This window comes from Coptis chinensis, chromosome 2 (genome assembly GCF_015680905.1).
Source record: "Coptis chinensis isolate HL-2020 chromosome 2, ASM1568090v1, whole genome shotgun sequence".
NCBI classification, from domain to species: domain Eukaryota; kingdom Viridiplantae; phylum Streptophyta; class Magnoliopsida; order Ranunculales; family Ranunculaceae; genus Coptis; species Coptis chinensis.
This window is the reverse complement of record NC_141457.1, coordinates 96766672-96786418: the sequence shown is the minus strand read 5'-3', so window position 1 is coordinate 96786418 and position 19747 is coordinate 96766672. Positions and strand designations below refer to the sequence as shown.

Here is a 19747-nt window from a genome sequence, read left to right as displayed (position 1 = left end):
CTTAACTACACTCTCTCTCGCTTATGCCACGCGTGAGTCCTTCATGGAGTCCTCTCGTCCGAAGTTTTGAGTGCTTACAAGAAGAACGTGAATCGAACTTTGCGCGCCTTCAGAGGACGGTGCAAGAGTTGGAGAATGCCGGAAGTGGAGTACCTCAAGCTCAAGCTCAACCAGAGGCGACAACGACGCAGGGGGGAGAGCTCTTCGACCGAGCCTTCGTAGGGGGGAGGAGGTCTCAAGATAGATTTTTTGTAGTTTGTATTAACCGTATGCCATTACTTGTCTTATGGCGCGTTTGGGATTGTTGTTTGTAATGATTTTTGATTAGCGTGTTTTTCTTTGATGATTTTGGATATGAATATGTCATTAAACAAAGGAGGTTATGTCCAATTTTTTTAGAAATTATAAGTTAGTTTTTTTACGAAGTTTTCGTGTTAGACTTGGGTGTTGTTCATGATTGTTGTTTGTCTTATTTATTATTTTCAAAGTATATTAGCAGGTTTTGATATGAATATGTCAATAAAACAAATGAGGTTATGGCAAAAAAAAAATAAAAAATTTATAAGTTCAGATGTTTCCAAAAATGGAACATTCGTTTCGGCTTCGCTTCACATTCGTTTCACTCGCTTCATATTTGTTTCACTCATTTCCTGTTTTTGTTGAAACAAAAATTTTAGTTTGGAATATCACTCATTTTGCACAAGGTGAAGTTAAACAGGTTCTCGACAGAATAGTGTATGGGGATGCCGAGACGGAATGTAACATCCCCGTCTGGTTTTTTTTGACCGAGACGGAATGTAACATCCGCCCGGGTTTTTAAGCCCTCCTCCTCGCGACATTTTACTATTCCAAATAATGCAATTTTATGTCGGAATTATTGAGGGTACATTTGATACAATGTTTGTCACTTGGAGAGTGAACAAAAATCTAATAAAATGTGTTGTCAATTGGTAAGTGGACCAAAATCGGAATTATTGAGGGTACATTTGGATAGACATTTGGATACAATGTGTTGTCACTTGGAGAGTGAACAAAAATCTAATAAAATGTGTTGTCAATTGGTAAGTGGACCAAAATCGGAATTATTGAGGGTACATTTGGATAGACATTTAGATACAATGTGTTGTCACTTGGAGAGTGAACAAAAATCTAATAAAATGTGTTGTCAATTGGTAAGTGGACCAAAATCGGAATTATTGAGGGTACATTTGGATAGACATTTAGATACAATGTGTTGTCACTTTGAGAGTGAACAAAAATCTAATAAAATGTGTTGTCAATTGGTAAGTGGACCAAAATCGGAATTATTGAGGGTACATTTGATAGACATTTAGATACAATGTGTTGTCACTTTGAGAGTGAACAAAAATCTAATAAAATGTGTTGTCAATTGGTAAGTGGACCAAAATCAAAGTATCACATGTGACCTTATCATATGTGACCTTACCTTTCATATTTCGTTTTACTCTTCTTTCTTTTAGATCAAACAAACAACACCCATCTTCTTCCCCACAACCAAGCTAGCTAAAATAGGAAAAATGTCTAGAGAAGAAAGAATTGCATATAACCAAAGGTTATGGGAGGATCTAGTAGTAATAGTTCGCCTTCCGTTTCACCGTCGTCATCCGGGTAATTTCAGAAGATGACTACATGGAAAGAGTAAGAGATGAGCATAATGATATGATGAGGCTAAGGAGGAGGAGGAGGTTGCAGTTATTATCCATCAGTCAGGGCATTAATGACTCAAGCAGCCATTAAAATTGAAGATGTGGATACGCATAAACGCGGATCTGGTGGAAGGGGCGTAGAGTACACGCTTTAGAGATGGTGGTGATTTCAAGAAACAAAAGATAATGAGGGATTACTTCACAACACCTTTAGGTGGCCTCCTCATAAGTTTAGGCGAAGGTACGTGGATGACAAGAGAGCTTTTATGTATATGTTGCATACTTTGCATCATTCGACGACATTACTTTAAAGACAAGGTGGATGGATTGGGTCGGCAAGCAATTTCGGGTTACAAAAGGGACTAGCTGCAGTTGCACAATTAGCAACCGGTAGTTCTTCCGATTCAACGGATGAGTATTTACAAATTGAGATTCCACAAAGAAATGTATCTATGAAGTCATTGGTGCAAGGCAATTATCACGGGCGTTTGAGGGAAGAGTACTTTGAGATCGACCAAGTGAGGCGCGCGCATTAATCGCTAGGATATTAGCTGAAAATGCGGCAAGGGGTTTCCAGAATGCTTGGATCAATCGATTGTATGCACCGGGTGTGGAAGAATTGCCCAAGTGGACGGGCTGGAACACATGTAGGTACAAGAAGGAACCAACTTTGATACTTGAAGCCGTTGCGGACAAACATTGTTGGATCCGCATTGCTTCTTCGGCCTACCAAAGTTCGCGATAATGACATTAACGGCTTCATCGTTCTCATGTTTTGAATCATTAGAGCAAAGGTGAGGCTCCTCCGCCGTTGCATTTAATGTGAATGGTAATGACTATGATATGGGATATTATCTTGTCGATGGTATTTACCCAAAATGGGGCACATTTGTTCAAGCCATTCGTTATCCAAGAAATAAGCATGAAAAGATCTTTACTCAACGCCAAGAAGCTTTGCAAGAAAGGATGTTGAAAGGACGTTTTGAGTTTTGCGGTGCACGATGGCATATTGTTAAGGCTTAGCGCGTTGTCATAGTGTTGTTGTTCTTGGAGATATAATGAAGGCATGCATTATAATGTATAATATGATTGTTGAGAATGAGCGGAAAGTGGAGTTTGGAATTGGAAAGGTCGGAGGAAAGAAACAATACCGCGCTTTCTTTTGAAGAAGATGATGGTTTTCATTTTGTCTATCAGATGATTGAAGCAAGAAATAAGATCAGAAATGAAGTTACACATACTAATCTTCAAAAGGACTTAGTTGAACATGTTTTTAATTGGACTGGCATTGAAGAAACAGCAGATCCGGTACCAATTTATGATCCAAATTGGTCGGATCCAGATGAGGGAGAAGGAGGCGAAATTTAAAATGGAAATGAAAATGTATTTCCTATGTATTTCCTAACGTGAACTATTAAGTTCCAACGTATTTCCTATGTATTTCCTAATGTATTTCCTATGTATTTCCTATGTAGTTCCTAATGTATTTCCTATGTAGTTCCTATGTATTTCCTAATGTATTTCCTATGTATTTCCTAATGTATTTCCTATGTAGTTCCAACGTATTTCCTATGTATTTCCTAATGTATTTCCTATGTAGTTCCAACGTATTTAATCAGTTGTATTTTAATGAACTATATTACAATGTATTTTAATTTTATTGGTAATTGTATTTCTATGAAAATAATTATATTGGACAGAACATACATAGTGCATTAATTAAAAAAAAAAACAGTTAGATAAAAATACATAGTTCATTAATTAAAAATACAATGAAATTAAAATACATAGTGCATTAATTAAAAAGACAGTGAAATTAAAATACATAGTGCATTAATTAAAATACATAGTGCTTTAATTAAAATAAAATACTAGATAATTAAAATACATAAGCTTAGTTAGAGCTAGAACCACCTCTAGCCCTTCCCCATTCAGCACGTATTTCAGCTTGTTGTTGCTCGATTATAAAAGCGGTATCGGGATGGAGGACACTTGTATCGGTCGCTAAAATCTTAGCTTCATATTGCATCTTTTGAAGCCGATTTTTTTCCAATTGAACCTGATTTTTTTCTGCTTGAATCCGATTTTTTTCTTCTCTTGCCATTACAGTTCTTTGACCATATGCAAGTTCCCTTTCCCTAAGTTCTAAGCATTTTTGTGTTTCATTTGCATCCTGTGAAAATGTATCCTCTAAACGATGTAAAAGTAACCCTCCAACATACCAATTGATTTTTCTTGGTTCCTTTTTGGACTTGGCTTTCTTCGATCCAAGAGGACGCTCCATTTCTTTTTGGACTCTATTTCTTGAGAACCCTCCAATTCAACTCCACCAATACTTGGTGAATTAGAAGTTGAATCTTCACCATCATTTTGCGACCTTTTTCCCTTTGTGGGGGCTTGACTTTGCCTCAAAAGCGTTACTCCACTTTGGATTATCCTTGAGTATAACGTAACAATGATCAAGTGAAAAAGCCGATTTTTCTTGTAGTTGGTACGTCATCCTTGCCTCGGACAACTAAAAAAAAAAATGGTGGTAATTAGACTAAAATAATCACTAGGACTAAGATAATTAAACTGCAATAATAATTAGACTAAGACTAAAATGGAAATAATAAATACACTAAGATAATTAGACGAAGACGGAAATAATTAGACTAAGACTAAGATAATCAATAAATTCCAAATTGACAACGTTGTAATTACCCGGCTTTGTATTGTTGTACCACTTGCATGTCGAGCCTCCACCGCATTCACAATTGCAACAAATTTGTTCATCATTTTTGAAATATATTTCCACCTTCCGCTAATTGAATCGGGAGACCTATTCGACCCACGTGCTTGATTGAACTCGTTTGTTACCACGATTCCAAAATCCTTTTGCATTTTGGAAAGCACCAATAATAGAGTCTTCACTAATTTTTATCCAAGCAAGACATAGAGCTTGATCATCGGACATGCTAAAGTGAGCTCTTCGCTTTTTGAGTGCTACCACTTGCTTGAGATGCTTGAGTTGATGCCATTTGATATTTGGTTTTTTAAGAACTGATTTTAAAGAAGAAGAAATATGAAGTTCGATTGTTGGAAGTGTGAGTTGAAATGAAACAAATGTTGTATATATACCAAAGTTTTTATTTTGACCGTTTTGACCGTTCGACTTTTTGACGTTGGTAAACTAGCCCGTTAGGACTCGGGACGGGGATGTTGGATTCCGTCGGTGATTTTTTAATCAGGCACGGAATCCAACATCCCGTCGAAGTTAACAAGTCGAGTGAAAAACTTCGGTGGAAGGTTTCACCTCTCGTTTTGAACTCGGGGAAAATTATCACCTTCATTATCACCCTGCATTGCACAGCAGTTTTGGACCCAAGTAGGTGATAGTTTTCACTACCCCCTCTCTATCACCTGCATTGCAAATGCTCTAAGGGCTAAATGAGGATGGCATGGGGACCAAACAAAAAAAGCCTTGGTTATCTTCAAACTAAATTCGTTCCATAAACTACTCACTTTAACTCAAATTAAATAATGAATGTGCACATTCAAGAGAGAAAGTTGGGTTTTGGGTAACATGTCTTTGAATTGAAACATGTTATCTAAGTTTTTTGCAGGAATGTTTTGGGTTTTCTATAAGAGTTGGTTGAATTAATGGAACTTCATATTGATTTTATAATTGTGTGTTGAGTTCTTAGATTGTAAAAGTTTGGTTAATGACGATTTTTTCTGACCAATCCCATCTACAGTTGGATGAAAAAGAAATAAAGAGGTGATTAATGGAGAAGAAGAAAATCATCATGTATTCAATTTTGTTTTCTATTTACTTTGTTTTTTCTGCTTATTTCTTTTTTTACTTTATTGAGTCAAAGCAAAGTCTTAAGTATCACACGTGGACGAATATGGTGCAGTGTCAACAAGCACACGGATTGACCGTGTGCAACAAATTCGCACTCGTAACTTATATGACAAGAATAAATTGCATATGCTTCGCAACTTTCTGTACAATATGATTCCAAAACTGTATTGTCCGTATCCTCCTCAAAATGTATACAGCTTCCCGCCAAAACAGTGTTTTGCTCTAGGCCCCTACCATTGAACTTAGAGACTTTTTACGTTAATTGCCAACTTTGACCTTATATAAAAATTAAAAATTTAGAAAGTTCCACAAAGTTATCTACATTCTTGCATTTCCAATGCAAGTCACTGTGAGGGAAAATTGAGAGTTTTCACCTTTTGGACCAGAAAACACTTCCCCAATGTAAGAGCATTTCCAGTGCAAGTCAATATTTTCTCCCTCTTATCACCTCCACGTAGGCATCACTCTCTTATCACCGCTTTTGGTGAAAAACAAAGGTGAAGCTGTCCAATGAAAATGTGAAAAATAATCTCGACGGACGGGATATTGGATTCGCCCGAGGCTTTTTATGGAGGCGGAATGTAACATCCCGTATGGTATTTTGTTGCGAAGTTAAAAAAAAAACCGAAAAACACGCGAGATGGAATGAAACATTCGTTCGGAAAAAAACCGATTTTTAAAAAAACACGAGACGGAATCCAACATCCGGTCAAAAAGTTCACAAGTCGACCACTATCCCGATTGAAGGTTTCACCAATGACTTGGGAAAATAGTCACCATCTTTTTTCACACTCGCATTGGGCTTTGGTTTTGAACCAAAAGGAAATGAAAATTTTCACATCCCCTCTTTTTCACCGCATTTGGGAATGCTCTAAGGGTGACAATGCGGTGACTTGTAACTAAGTCACAACGAGGATAACAGTTGCTATCGAGATTGTCACTGAGTTGTGAGCTATGGACGGAACATTTTATTCCGTCTCGTGTATATATATATATTTTTTTTATATTTTTTCGGATGGTCTGTCCATGTGTTTTTTCGTTTTTTTTTTTTTGTTTTTTTTTTGTTTTTTGTTTTTTGTTTTTTGTTTTTTGTTTTTTGTTTTTTTTTTTTTCATTCTGTCCGCCCGTTTTTTCGATTTTTACATTCAGACGGAATCAAATATTCCGTTCGAGGTTTAAAGCCACTTCTGCATTGGACAACTTTTTTTTGTTTTTCACCACAAAAATAGCAAAAAAGAAAAATAGTCCTACGTGGAGGTGAAAAAAAATGATTTACATTGGGAATGCTCTCATAAACCCATAAAGTGAGTTTTTCTCATACAAATAATTGACAATGTACCATGCTATACTATACAAGCCGGGTTTTGAGGCCAAAATAGTGAAAATACCATAACGATTGTACATACTCTTTTAGAATGTTTGTAAGACCGAACAAACATAAACCCCTTCCAGGTGTCATGCTTTTCCTAATTGTTCGGAGTATTTGTAATAAGACAAAAATTTCACATTTCCCAACCAAAAACGGTTTTCGCCGCTTCAAACAGAAACAGTTTCGCTGAATTTTTTTGAAAATCTGTTATACACTTCTACCAAACCGTATTTGAAAATCTTGCTTATAAAATGGGAAATGGAAAAGTTCCTTATTCGTTCTTATAATTTTGAGGCATCCCCTTACTCTTTAAGCTCTGGACTTGATTAATGGAGACAACTGTAGTGAACGAGGCAATATGTGTGCTTGGTAAGTTAATGCATGCTAGCTATTTAACTAGCTCATTATTATTTCTTCACCACCATGGTTTCAACTTTCTTGATAATTTATTAATCTTCTTATTCATTTGATTTGCTAGGTGTTGTGGCCATTGGATTTTTATTCATTTCACCAATGTGAGTTGATATATCTTTCTTATTGTTTTTTGAATTGATTAATATAGTTATGATTAATTTAATAGTCGATTCCATTAAATGAACAAGAAAGCTATGATTAATATAATTCAAAATGGGTCAACGGTGTTCACCATTACTCATAATGGGTCAACAAGAACGATCACTTAATCATTTTGGTTTTGGTACCACATGTAGTGGGCAAATATTGTGTTTTTAGATATTTTATCTGATATTTCAAAACTTGAGATATCAACATAAGGGTCAATATCTCAGTATATTTCGTAGTTATTTCAAACATTTGCAGGTATTTAGTGGGAAAAGAAAGAAAACAATGGACACGTGTCAGGAGTTGATTGGGTTAAAGCTAATTGAAGACATTATATAAAGACTAGATGAGAAGAAAAAAGATTCATTCGATTATTCTCACAAAAATTGTTAGAAAACAAAATAGATAAACAGAGCAATTGCAAACTTCCATTATTGATATATAAAAAGCTTTGTTTCACTTCAATTCAACCTCATTCAAACTAGATTCCTATCACTCATCTTCAATTACGAACAGTAATTCGTGTGATCTTAGATCGATCATCCAAAAATTGTTCTTAGACATCACTACCCACGTTTTTTGTCTAGCCTATGTCTCAATCAACAACTAATGATTTTGAATTCTAAAGTACAAGATTACAAGGTTATGTTGTTGTTGTTGTTGTTGTTGTTGTTGTTGTTGTTGTTGTGTTTTTTGTTTTTTGTTGTTGTATTTTTTGTTTGTTTGTTTTTTTTTTTAATTATTATTTTTTTGTCCCTATTGAAAATACCCCAAATGAATTTGGGAGATATTATTGGATTAAGGCGGTTATTGGGATATTGAAAATACCCCAAATATAAACTTGGTTGTCTTATTGTCATTTAATACGTTCTATACTTAATCAATTATTAGTGAGTTTTACAGATAATAAAGATAGGCAGAGTAATTTTCTATGGCGTAAAATTGCTCATTCTTCAATCAATTATGTGGTCTATATAACATTTGTTTATTGTAACAACATAGATGGATATAAAGGGGTGCGTGTGGGGGCGGTTGTATCCCTTGAGATTAGAAAATCTCCGCTATCATATAACTAATTGTCTAGAAATTTTTTCAAATTATAAGGACTCGCACCCCCTACTTTTTTTTAACAAACTTCCACTACTGCACTCCTAACATTTTCACAACTATAGTAAGAATATAATTAACAAAGAAAAATATTATATAAAAAAAAACTAATAAAAAACATTCCAATAAACAAACGATTTTTTTAATTCTCTTTTTGTCCTTACAAAATTATCATTTATCATTTATTTGAGTCCAAAACCATTAAATAGAGACAAGTGTGTCTTTAAATGTTTAATGGGTTAATGAGACTAAAACAAATATCCAAAGGCTCAAAGTCCAACCAGTAAGTTATCCCTCATTTCTTTCACTCTTAATTCTTAAACAAGTGTTAGACCTCAAAAATATATATATATATATATATATATATATATATATATATATATATATATATATATATATATATATAAAAAGAACTTGTGCAGTTTGTTTGACGTTTGTCATAATTATTTGTAATTAAAACTCATTATCATTATCAATAAAATTTTCACTTAAAAAAACAAAATAATTTTTTACTTTCAATGTTAATCTTTTACAGTTTTCTTTACATAATAGTAGGATTATATAGATTTATAACATTATAGAAAATTAACAATTTGTTGAATTGTTGTAGACTTGTCGACTAGATTATGTAGATATATATAGACATAGTAGTATCAATTAATGGCTTAAGTGTTTAAGTAGTTACTTTTGTCAGTTCATATTAAATTTTTAGTAGTCAACACACTTTAATTTTATGAATTAAAATAAACACATAATTTTATTAATCTTTATTGTTTAGACCTTCTCACAAAAGATAATTGGATGGAATAAAGTGGGCACATAATCTCGTACTTTTGACTTAGAATCCTAACTCCGTCCCCCTGTGTAACAGGTTTACTACTACACCGGTAACAGGTTCACTACTACACCGGTTCAATACTTTGTTGCTATTGCCTCTGATATTATTCAGTTGGGTGAGCATGTTGTCAATAAATTGTTTTGGCCGAGTTGACATTCGAGTACTTCACACAGCTAGTGATGAAGACTTAAATACTTAAAGCTGACTAGCTGACTATATTCCTGTGCCTAGAAATTTGTGACTTTGTCAGTATTTAATTGTAACTTATTTGACTAGTTAAAGTATTCTATTTTGGTAACTTGAACCTATACTAATTTGCTACGGCATGTGTGAACGTCAAATCTTTAATATATAGAAAAATGAGGGGTTGAGTGAATAGTGATTGGTATGGACGTAGGAGTATTTTGGTAATTTTATAATTATTTTTGTTTTTTTTATTTTTTGGAGGTGAAATTGTATTTTCATAATTATCAAATTTGTTTTCTAGCAAAAGTGTAAATTTAGTGGGCTCCGGGGTAAGAAAAATGATTGCACATATAGAGATAAAATAGTAATTCACTTCTATTATAAATTTAAAATTAGAAAAAATAATAATAGTGGGGCTTGAGATTGTTCCACGTGATAGGTATGTGGCATGAGGCTAGTATCATTAATATTGCATGCTGTTTCTCATTTTGTGGAATTTTTATTTACAGCCATTTTATTATTATTATTTTTTGAGCTTTTCATTCTCTATGTCTCTCCCCTCTCTATCTCTATTTTATTTATTTATTTTTTTATCTTCATGATATAGAGGCTTAAGTCTCACAGAGGTAGTGAGCTTCAAGGGGTTCTAAACTATCCACAATGCCATTGATTGAACGTTGGAACCCTGTGTTTTCAAAATATATTAAGTATCATCATTAACAAATAAGAGACCAATTTGCAGAAAAAGTTGGACACAGAGTTCAACTATATTAATTGAGTTGTTTGTCCTAGGTCAATTACAACACAAGGTATGATACAAAAGTATAAAGGGTTATTTTGAAGGAAAACACCCTCCACCAAATTTGCATTTGGTTAGGAGGATTACATGACCACATACTCCTTTTTCAGGGGGCAGTCACACTACAAGTCCCAAAATGCCGAAATCAAATAGTTACTCAATAAAGTTAAATACTGAAGAAAGTTACTTAACAACTTAACAAATTGTATATACTGAAAACATAGGACAACGAATCAGTTGGTACTTGGAACTAGGCGAAATAGACTGAAAGGTAACTTAAATAGTCGGACCACTAACAATCAGTGGTTTTATAGTAATTACTGTGCTATTGTTATTGCTATTGCTATTGCTTGTATCCAATCTGTATCTTGGTATCTCAACAGTTACGTCTTTGTGCTTCTTGCTCATTCATCCCTTCTGTAATTATATTAATCCTGCAAAAGTTTCCAAGCAAACAATGAGATGTTTTGCTTACCGTTGAATTGCGATGTCCAACTATGAGATGTTCTCTTCAATTGCTTGTGGTAAAAACCATAAATTTAAAGAAATCAAAGGCAACACAGGTAAGCACATAGACTTCCCTTTCTTTTCAATTAATAACCTGCAACCCAACACAAGTAAACACACAGACACGATTCCAGCTGGTAAATTCCAAAGATTGAGAATAATATGATCATTACCTCTCGTAATTACTGGCACTGTAATTGCTTTTAGTCATCTTAGGCTTCCATGTTTTAGAGAATATAACCAAGACTTCCCAATAGCTCCTCACCCTGAAACAAGACCCAAATTATCAAATTTGACACTCATGACAATTTAATGTGTGGAACAATAATCATAAGGTAATTGATAAACCCTAAAGGCTGAAAGAATTCTTTGAATAACAAATCTACCAACCGTTACAGATGCATAATAAAGTTATAATAATACAGTTAAGGCATGATGTATGAAGATCAAAGACAACATGCTACCTTGTTCACCCATCAGCACTTGTTTAAGCCTCTCCAACTGCTTAGTCCCTTGCAATCCTGAGAGTCACGTAACCACATCTGGAAAATATATAGAAGTTGGAACACAATTCCTCTTCCAAAATATCAAGAACTATAATTTATTGCATACAAGTCTACTGATTATAGTATTATACCATTTGGAACACTTGAAAAACACATATGTAAGAACAACTTACCACGACTTGACAAACATTACTCGATGTGAAACCATCATTCAACGGCATCCCTCGTCATGGGCTTGGCACCCTATTCCTGCATTCACTACTACAATATAATGACTAAAATATTCATTATATTTCAAATACAATTTATAACAGAAAATGATTATCAACTTCGAACATACTAACATATAAGCTGTCGAAATCCAAATTGTTTTAACTTAAAATTGTTTAAGCACAAAACTAGAAATAAGAATTGTTTCAAACAGTTACAATTTAAGAGTGTAAATTATTGTTAGAATAGTTGTATCAACACAGCAACTAGAGTAGAACAGAAAGAACAGTAGACAAGGATAGAATTAACAGGTAATAACCAAGGTGCGGATTAGGCTGTCCTTAAGGAAATATTTCTCCCCTTCTAATGGTGCAGAAAGACAGCAGTGACGTCTTCCTCACAGGATTCAATGGTTAACAGCAGTTTGACTTTGCACTAGAACAGACTATTATCTAGAACATCAATATAACTCTCTCTGGCGGCTACAGGAAGAAGAGAAGAAGAATATGATAAGTTATAGTTTCTATTTCTCTGAGATGGGTTTCTGATCTGTTAAAGTCTATCCCCTCTATGGACTCACAGTCCTATTTATAGAGGTTAGGTCGGTCTCCTAAACAAATAAGGAAGAGAGACCAACTCCTAATAGAACACCAAAATTTGTTGCTCAACACTACACCAGAATTGTTGAAATAGGACGACCTATTAAGACAGATATTGCTGTCTTAAATTTAGGACGGGCTTTTGAGTCCTTAACGTGAGAAAATCCGTCGCAAGGCCTTAACCCGAAAAATAGGCGACAACTTTTTTTGTCCTCAATCTAGGACGGGCGAAAGCATATCTAATTTTCTTTTATGTCGTCGCCAGTCAATTGAACCCTAGTTGCCTCAAAACTAAAGTTTTGTCTTCTTCGTCTGTAACCCTTGTCTCGCTGAAAGATTTTTGTAAAATTTCTTCAACCCATCAATGATTTCTCCACCAACAAAAGTATTCAATCCCCACCAGCCATAGTCTTCCTCCTTATCTCTTTCTCTCTTGGATCAGTGTATTTCATCCCCTTCCTATAAGGCTTCAAGGTACGATTTTTCTTTCCTATTGATTGGAGACTCTCTATTTACTAGTTAATAGCATTTGGATAGATTTTTTCTTTTTAATTTTTGTTTGTTTGTGGGTTAGGGTTCAAAAAAATGGTTGAGCGGTGCTGAGAAATTGATTTTCGTGTTGGGGATGACATGAAAATCCTCGAATGTGTTGGGTTTACACTCATTTGGAGCAAAAAATTCCAAGGTTAGCTAAACCCTCATTTTGTACTACACTTTTTGTTAGTCTCTAGAGAGGTGTACAAGGAGTCTCAAGATGTGTTTTGGTCTGTTACTAGTTTTAAGAATTAAAATATTTATTGAGTAATAGGATGTGATTCAATTGATGAAATTTTGCGATTTGTGCTGGTACAAACCGTGTTCTTGTCTACTGAAGGCAGTAATTGAGTGAAACAATGCATCGGGGAATGGAGGAGTTGACTTATCGACCAGAAACTGGAGTGATACCAGCCCTTTCACTAGAACCACAAATGGCAGGGGAAGTTGCACCAGTAGAAGAAGTCACGGAGGTAGCTAGACCAAGTCCATTACCAGATCCACCAGCATCCGTAGCGGTGTATCTAGCACCAAGACCCTCTTTATTATACTACTGTAAACATTCCCTCCCCGCTCTTCCTTAGTCGACTGGTAGTAGGAGTAGCAGGCAAAGAACTATCACCGAGGATTTTCATGCCCTAGGGAATAGCTGTCACTACAGGCTAACGTCTAGCTGAACTGGGGATTCACCTTCTATAGCATATACCATTATCCGGTGGTTCCTTAAGGGCAGACTGAGTGTTGAAATTTTGATTCATAGGATATACGTGTTACTATAAAAGAGTCTCTTTCACCTCCCGCAGAAAGTTATGTTCTTTAGCTAGTTTCTTTGCTTCGATTAAGACCTGCGAGGGAACCATTCGGGCAAACCTGCCGTAGCTCAATCCCATACAACTCTCCTTTTGTCGATCTAGCAGAAAACACCCCAGGTATATCACACTCAACCTTCAATATTTCGCTCAATTCTTATTCTATATAGATCGCTCCTTCATTCAAGTAGAACATCTCGAAGTTTCAGCGTGTATCTTCTTCTTTGGGCCTACGCTTTGTTGGTTTTCTAGTGGAGTTACAAAGCAGTGGTCCGGAATAGAGACAAGGATAGAGGTTTGGCAATCGGTTGGGGAAGCAAAAGAGAGAGATAGGATATTCTTAAACATGACGGAACTAAACTAGAAAGAAGTAGTAGCAAACAGAGGATCTGAAAGAGCTACGGTACGGCTTCAAAGCCAATGGGTTTTCTCCTTCAAATTGGATGGCTGGCCAACTAGTGATTAGCTGTCTTGGAAGCGGACTGACTTACCCAGATAAGTGGCGGTCTCTCCCATTTCCTATATCGTTTATGCGTCTTTATTGTCGACCAAAAAGAAGAATGCTTGAGATCGCATATCTATTCTTTGTACTTACATCTATTTATTGAGATCTTCAATATTTTTCTTCTTCAGTTCGACTATGATTGATACGAAAGATTATTCCTTAATCCAATAGATTTAAAAAAGGGATAATAACAAACGTTTCGGATAGAAAGACTAACAAGTTCAATTCTTTATATTCATTTTGATTAGGAGTTCGTGACTTGACTTGAACAAAGACCTTCTTACCTTTAGGGCTTTCCCGACTGCCTTCCTTCAGATTGAAAGTATCTAAGTGACGCTTCCCCCTCTGCCAATAGCACCTTAAGAGATCTAATAAGTATGCCCTAAGGCGAGTTCGAATAGCCGAGCAAGGGACCGCCCCTGCAAGAGTCCTGAGTAAACGGAGACAATAGATATTGAAATGGCAGATAGGCGGGTGAGAGAGCTAGCTTCAAAAAAGAATCTTTCTTAAAAAAATAGAAAGAAAAAACCCCTTCGTTAGGAAGTAGAAAAGCCCTACTATAAAAAAGGTGGGCTGGTTTAGTGCGATGTCCCTTTCCAAGCAGTAGAGCGATCAGGGCTTCCTTAGATGCATTTACAGGAATTCATTGTGGAAGGGAATAGCATTAAAAGACGATAATTAGCAGACAATAAAACAAAGTCTTCTAAAACATCGGATTCTCGTCTGCTCCATTGATAAAAGAATCTTTCCTGTGCTATCAAGAATGAGGAATAGCCTTTAAAGCAGTGCTTGTTTTCAAGGAGTACTTGGTTTATCGCTTCGCTTGCTACTAGCTTCCGCCCCTTTAGACCCATCCAGCTCTTCCTGGGTTGCCTCTAGAGCACCCATCTGCATTAACTTTTATCATGCCTGGAGATGGAGTAGCCCAATAGCATTCAAACATTTGTGGAGCTCTTCTCGTTTTGGTCAGAAGCCGGTGAGTGCATCGAGAAAGGTCCTGAACAGAGTTGTTCGTGTGTCCTCTTGATCTGTTATGTGCTCTGATAGTTGCTCTTCTGATTTGGTAGCATATCTCTCCATAATTGGTCTTCTTGTTGTCATACTCGTGCTCCACAGTCGCATATAACATAGGTAAATGGTATCTTTCTTCTGCCTAATCCGTGCAATCCGGTTTTATCCGGATGGATGGAAGGGGTGGTACCCTCCCGTCCGCTCTAATCCTTAGTTGCTTCCGAAGTAGGCTCAGTAGAGGGGAAATGTTCCGATTCATCAGATTCTGATAATATCGATAGATTTGTTCGTATATGTAGACGTCTTTCTCATTATTACAGCGGATCTTCAAAAAAAAAAGAGTTTGTATCGAATAAAGTATATACTTAGACTTTCGTGTGCTAGAACTTTGGCTCGTAAACACAAAAGTACTGTGCTCAAAGTCTCTTTCTTAGTAATTCTCATTTCATTCCATTTATGGGTAGATTGTTTGATATTTGTGTGCATCTTGAAAAGTCTATATAAATTAATTTTACAAGCTTGTGGGGATGATTAATGATATATGTGGCTACTAGTGTATATATTATGGAAACGAGCACCAACAGTAGCATCACCTGAAGAAAGAGACATTGAACAACAAACGTACTAGTAACAATGACATTGTCATAGAAGAGAACAACAATTCAAATTTACTACCATTACCCTCAACAACAGCTTCAAAGCTGAAGATTTTTATAGTGTTTTACTCAATGTATGGACAAAAAGGGGTTGATTTAATTGAAGGGGTTGAAGGGTATTTATATAGGGTGCCTGAAACATTATCAATTCAAGTTTTGGAACAAATGAAAGTTCCTGAGAAAGATGGTGGGATTAAAGTTATGTCAAATGCCGAGATTTTGGTTGAGGCTGATGGGATTTTGTTTGGGTTTCCTACTAGGTATGGGTCAATGGCTGCACGTACAAATGAAGTTGTTTTTCGATTCTACTGGGCAATTGTGGAAGGAGCAGAAACTTGCTGGGAAGCCTAGTGGTATTTTTGTTAGTACTGGGACACAAGGTGGTGGGCAGGAAACAATCGCGTAAGTCCAAATTTTAATTGCATTGTTGTTTTTATTGTGTGATATTGTTATTTAATGTTTCATATTGTTGTCTTGTTTATTGATATGAGTTACGTTGTGTGTAAATTTTCCCTTGAAAGGTAGATGTTGTAAAGGAGGTTTAGGTTGAGAAGGTTAGGAAATAAAAATGATGAGAAGTGATGTAGAAGGATACTGATATGAAAAAGAGGGCCATATTGGGGGGTTTCCCTTGAAAGGTAGATGTTGTAAAGGAGGTGTAGGTTGAGAAGGTTAGGAAATAAAAATGATGAGAAGTGATGTAGAAGGATACTGTTATTGGGGGCGGAATTAGCCAGAGTAGTATTTGAAATGGTGGCTATCACTCTCATCGATTGAAATGGAATCCCTAATTTTGGTTATTGGAAGTAACTATTGGTTAGAGTAGACATGTCACTTTGCAAACTGCAAACCACTTTAGACTGGTAATAATCACAAACTCCTGAACATGCCACGTTTTATATTTACGAAGTACGAGGTTGAAATGGATCTATTTTGAATTCCCTTTGTATTAGGCAGTTAATGACTTCATGTTGGTAAGGGCTGATTAAGCAGATGGGAAACTATGTAAAATCCCCACTGTTATTCTTTAGATCTTTGTACTATCGAAGATTTCTATATTGGCTTTAGGTGTGACACATAGTTGAGCATTTTATCCCTTCTAAAAAATTTCACTGCCCTTGTAATGCACTAGGAAAAGCTTGAAAATATGAAATAAATATAAAGAACTGAAAAAGGAGCTCTCTCAAAGGGCTGGATGGAAATATTGAAGACTTTACATGAAATATCTGCCAGGAATTGGAGGAAATTCAACTGCTTTTAGGAGTCAAGTTGCATAGTAGAGACATTTTAAGTAGCTAGAAGAGGTCGCTTAGTAGAGGCAGATTGCTTAAAAAGGATAATTCACATAAAAGTTTTTCTCATTGTAGGTGCCATCTAGTTTAGTTTGTCAAGTCTGAGTGGGACGAGGTTGAAGCGTTTGTGAGACAGCCTGATGGTTCATTGTTTAGTTGGTGTGAGCGTTTTTGTTGCTTTACTCATCTGCTTTATGGAATTGTGAGTACTCATGTGTCATTTAGTTTCAATAGTTTTTCTTATGCCATTCGTGAAAAGTACGTGCTTTTGGTTTGTTCAAATTTGCTCCATTCTAACTGCTTTTGGTTATGCCATTCTAGACATTCATTCTAACTGTTTTGTTTTGTGCTGTGTGCTGGGTGGAGTGTGTGCTGGGTGCTGCTGCTTGCTGTTGCTGGGTGTTGCTACCTGCCACCGCTTTGCTGCCATGGACTGGCGGTGCTGCTTGCTGCCATTGTCTGCCGCTTCATTTGTCATTGGCTGGTGCTTCTTTGGTGTCGTCGCTGCCTGGTGCCTGCTGCTGCCATGAACCTGCTGGTGCTTGCTGCTGTTGGTATGGTTGTAACAAGCGAGACACGCAGCAGCAGTATGAATTGAGGGATGCCTTTCCTCATCTGGTCACAGTTAAACAAATAGTATCCATCCTCTTCCGTAGGGATTCAATTATATGAAATTAATTTGTTCATGTAATGTAGGATGAGCTCCTAAAACTTTTTATTTTGTCGTCCATCTCTTTTTCTCATGTATTTTCGGATAAAATTAGTTTTGCTTGGAAGTGTTGCTCTCAGGCATTCTAAGTTGATACCCTTAATGTAGTTTTAATTTCAATGCCAGACATTAGTATAAAGAGAAGTTTCTGTACAACAAGTTGGAACTAACTCTTATGTTGAAGTTCATATTTCATTTAACTGCCTTCCAAATGTTGCAGGTTTTTGTGTTTCTAGCAGCTGAATATGCAACTCCACAGAATTCTTTGAATCAGGTAAGTTCTGGCAACGTTGCACAAAATAAGTTTTTAACTCTGTGAAGCGCGCAGAACTGTAGCTAAGTTACTAAACTGGTATTGAGCTTTACTCTATATTGTTTTCTTTTGAATTCAATATTATTGTTAGTTGTGATGATTTAATATTTCTGATCTTTACTTGTAGTTGTGAACCTTTCATTTCAATGAAGTCTTTTAGCTTGTTAGCATTTTAATCGTTTGAACTTGAATTTGTTTGTTGGTTTTTGAGTAAGGGTTGTTCACTCGTCTTTTTTTTTTCTTGGACTTTCTATTATGGCCAGAGAGAATGAATTCAAGTTATCACCAAGTTGGATATTACAACATGGTTTAGTTAATCCTAAATTGATGGACTTGATTTCTAGATGGGTTGGTTTGTAGTTTAGAGTAGTATAATGGATAGCAAAAGGGTTGAGGAACCTTTACATCATTTTTATTGCATGGATATGTACCTTTTTATGGTTAAATATCCCTCACTAAGTCGAAATATATTACTTCGTTGTTTTCAGGTTGATTATGTAGCAATGTATAGAAAGATTGTTGTCCATGCTACACACCAAACTATCTAGTAAGCCATGTATTTTCAGCCATGTACCTACACAACCACTCGGAGTAGATGGACTGATTGTTTTAACTGATCCAAGTAAGTTATCTTTTCATGTATCTCAGTATAACTAAGGTTATACATTTTTTTTACATAGTAACTTATTGATGTTGACGGGATCCGAGCCCTATGCCTCTAGTATCATATAAGCCAAATAATTTACTGAAGTTAGATTTATCAAAGGGCTAGTCTATTTATTATTTTATAAGGTTATGATACATGTTAAAGTGTATGCAGCTATGTATGCGTGGTATTGACCGGAAGAAGATTGTTTTACTTCATGCTTAGAATTGTCTAAAGAATAAACTATATTCTAGCTTTTTGCGTCTTCAAATATGATGAACTAGTGTATTGCTCCTTTTTATAACAATTTTTGTTTATTAGATATGTCCTATTTTTAGATTCTAGAATCAAGTTATATCTTTTTTTAAAAACTTTTGTCGGTGCAGGCTCCTTATGTTACACAAGGGCTAGCTTATCGAGAATATACATGGAAGCATGGTGCAAGTGATGGAAAGCTAAAGCCTATAGTTTGTTATGAAGTTTAGTTAATAGCTCTTTGATTTTTATTTATTTGTTCATCTAAATTATTGATTGAAAGAGTCACTTAGCAAATAATGATATTTATGCAATGGAGTTACTATGTGCTTTTTAAATGTATTTATAGTTATCTAAGAAACTCATATGTTGTATTCTTTTGTTATGAAGTTAAAATTTGGTATGTGACAATTGTGTAGTCTGTATGTGTAGTAAGGGTGGGGGATCTCTTTTGAATCAGCCACTCTAAGCAGTTGCAGGTCATTTGGCCTGCATATTTTTTTTTAAAATAATTTTTCTAAACAACGACGGCTAAGGCCGTCTTTTATCTTTGCGACGACCTTGCGACGGATATTTTTGTCGTTTCCTAATTCCATTTACGACGGACTATCCCGTCGCAAATATTAACGACAGGGCGATTAACGACGGGAACGTGGGACACAAAAATCCGTCGCAAATCAGAAAAAACGACGGATTTGACCGTCGCAAATCACAAATTCTGGTGTAGTGCAAGAAAAAAACAAAACAAGTTTAGGCAATTGGTCCAACCACTACCCACAACAATAAGCCCAAGCCCAAGCCTGAACCCGACTCGATGTGGT

General features: G+C 35.8%; 3 long non-coding RNA genes across 6 annotated transcripts; 2 read left to right on the top strand and 1 right to left on the bottom strand.

Annotated features, from left to right (window-relative positions):
* Nucleotides 1-10511: 10511 nt before the first annotated feature.
* Nucleotides 10512-11706, bottom strand: LOC147519356 (uncharacterized). 2 transcript variants are annotated; one of them, XR_015214218.1, is made up of 4 exons: nt 11561-11706; nt 11346-11423; nt 11055-11147; nt 10512-10808 (listed from the first exon to the last, which is right to left on the bottom strand). It is a non-coding gene; the product is annotated as an uncharacterized LOC147519356 (long non-coding RNA). The 2 variants fall into 2 exon arrangements; XR_015214217.1 differs by lacking the exon at nt 11561-11706 and having other exon boundaries at nt 11346-11542.
* Nucleotides 11707-12271: 565 nt separating this feature from the next.
* LOC147519355 (uncharacterized) lies at nt 12272-17413 on the top strand. 3 transcript variants are annotated; one of them, XR_015212178.1, is made up of 5 exons: nt 12272-12670; nt 12771-12881; nt 15972-16113; nt 17079-17205; nt 17370-17413. It is a non-coding gene; the product is annotated as an uncharacterized LOC147519355 (long non-coding RNA). The 3 variants fall into 3 exon arrangements; XR_015212177.1 differs by having other exon boundaries at nt 17079-17404; XR_015212176.1 differs by having other exon boundaries at nt 15972-17404.
* A 104-nt stretch (nt 17414-17517) lies between these two features.
* LOC147519354 (uncharacterized) lies at nt 17518-19331 on the top strand. The gene is made up of 3 exons (XR_015214216.1): nt 17518-17986; nt 18514-18647; nt 19058-19331. It is a non-coding gene; the product is annotated as an uncharacterized LOC147519354 (long non-coding RNA).
* The last annotated feature ends 416 nt before the right edge of the window (nt 19332-19747 follow it).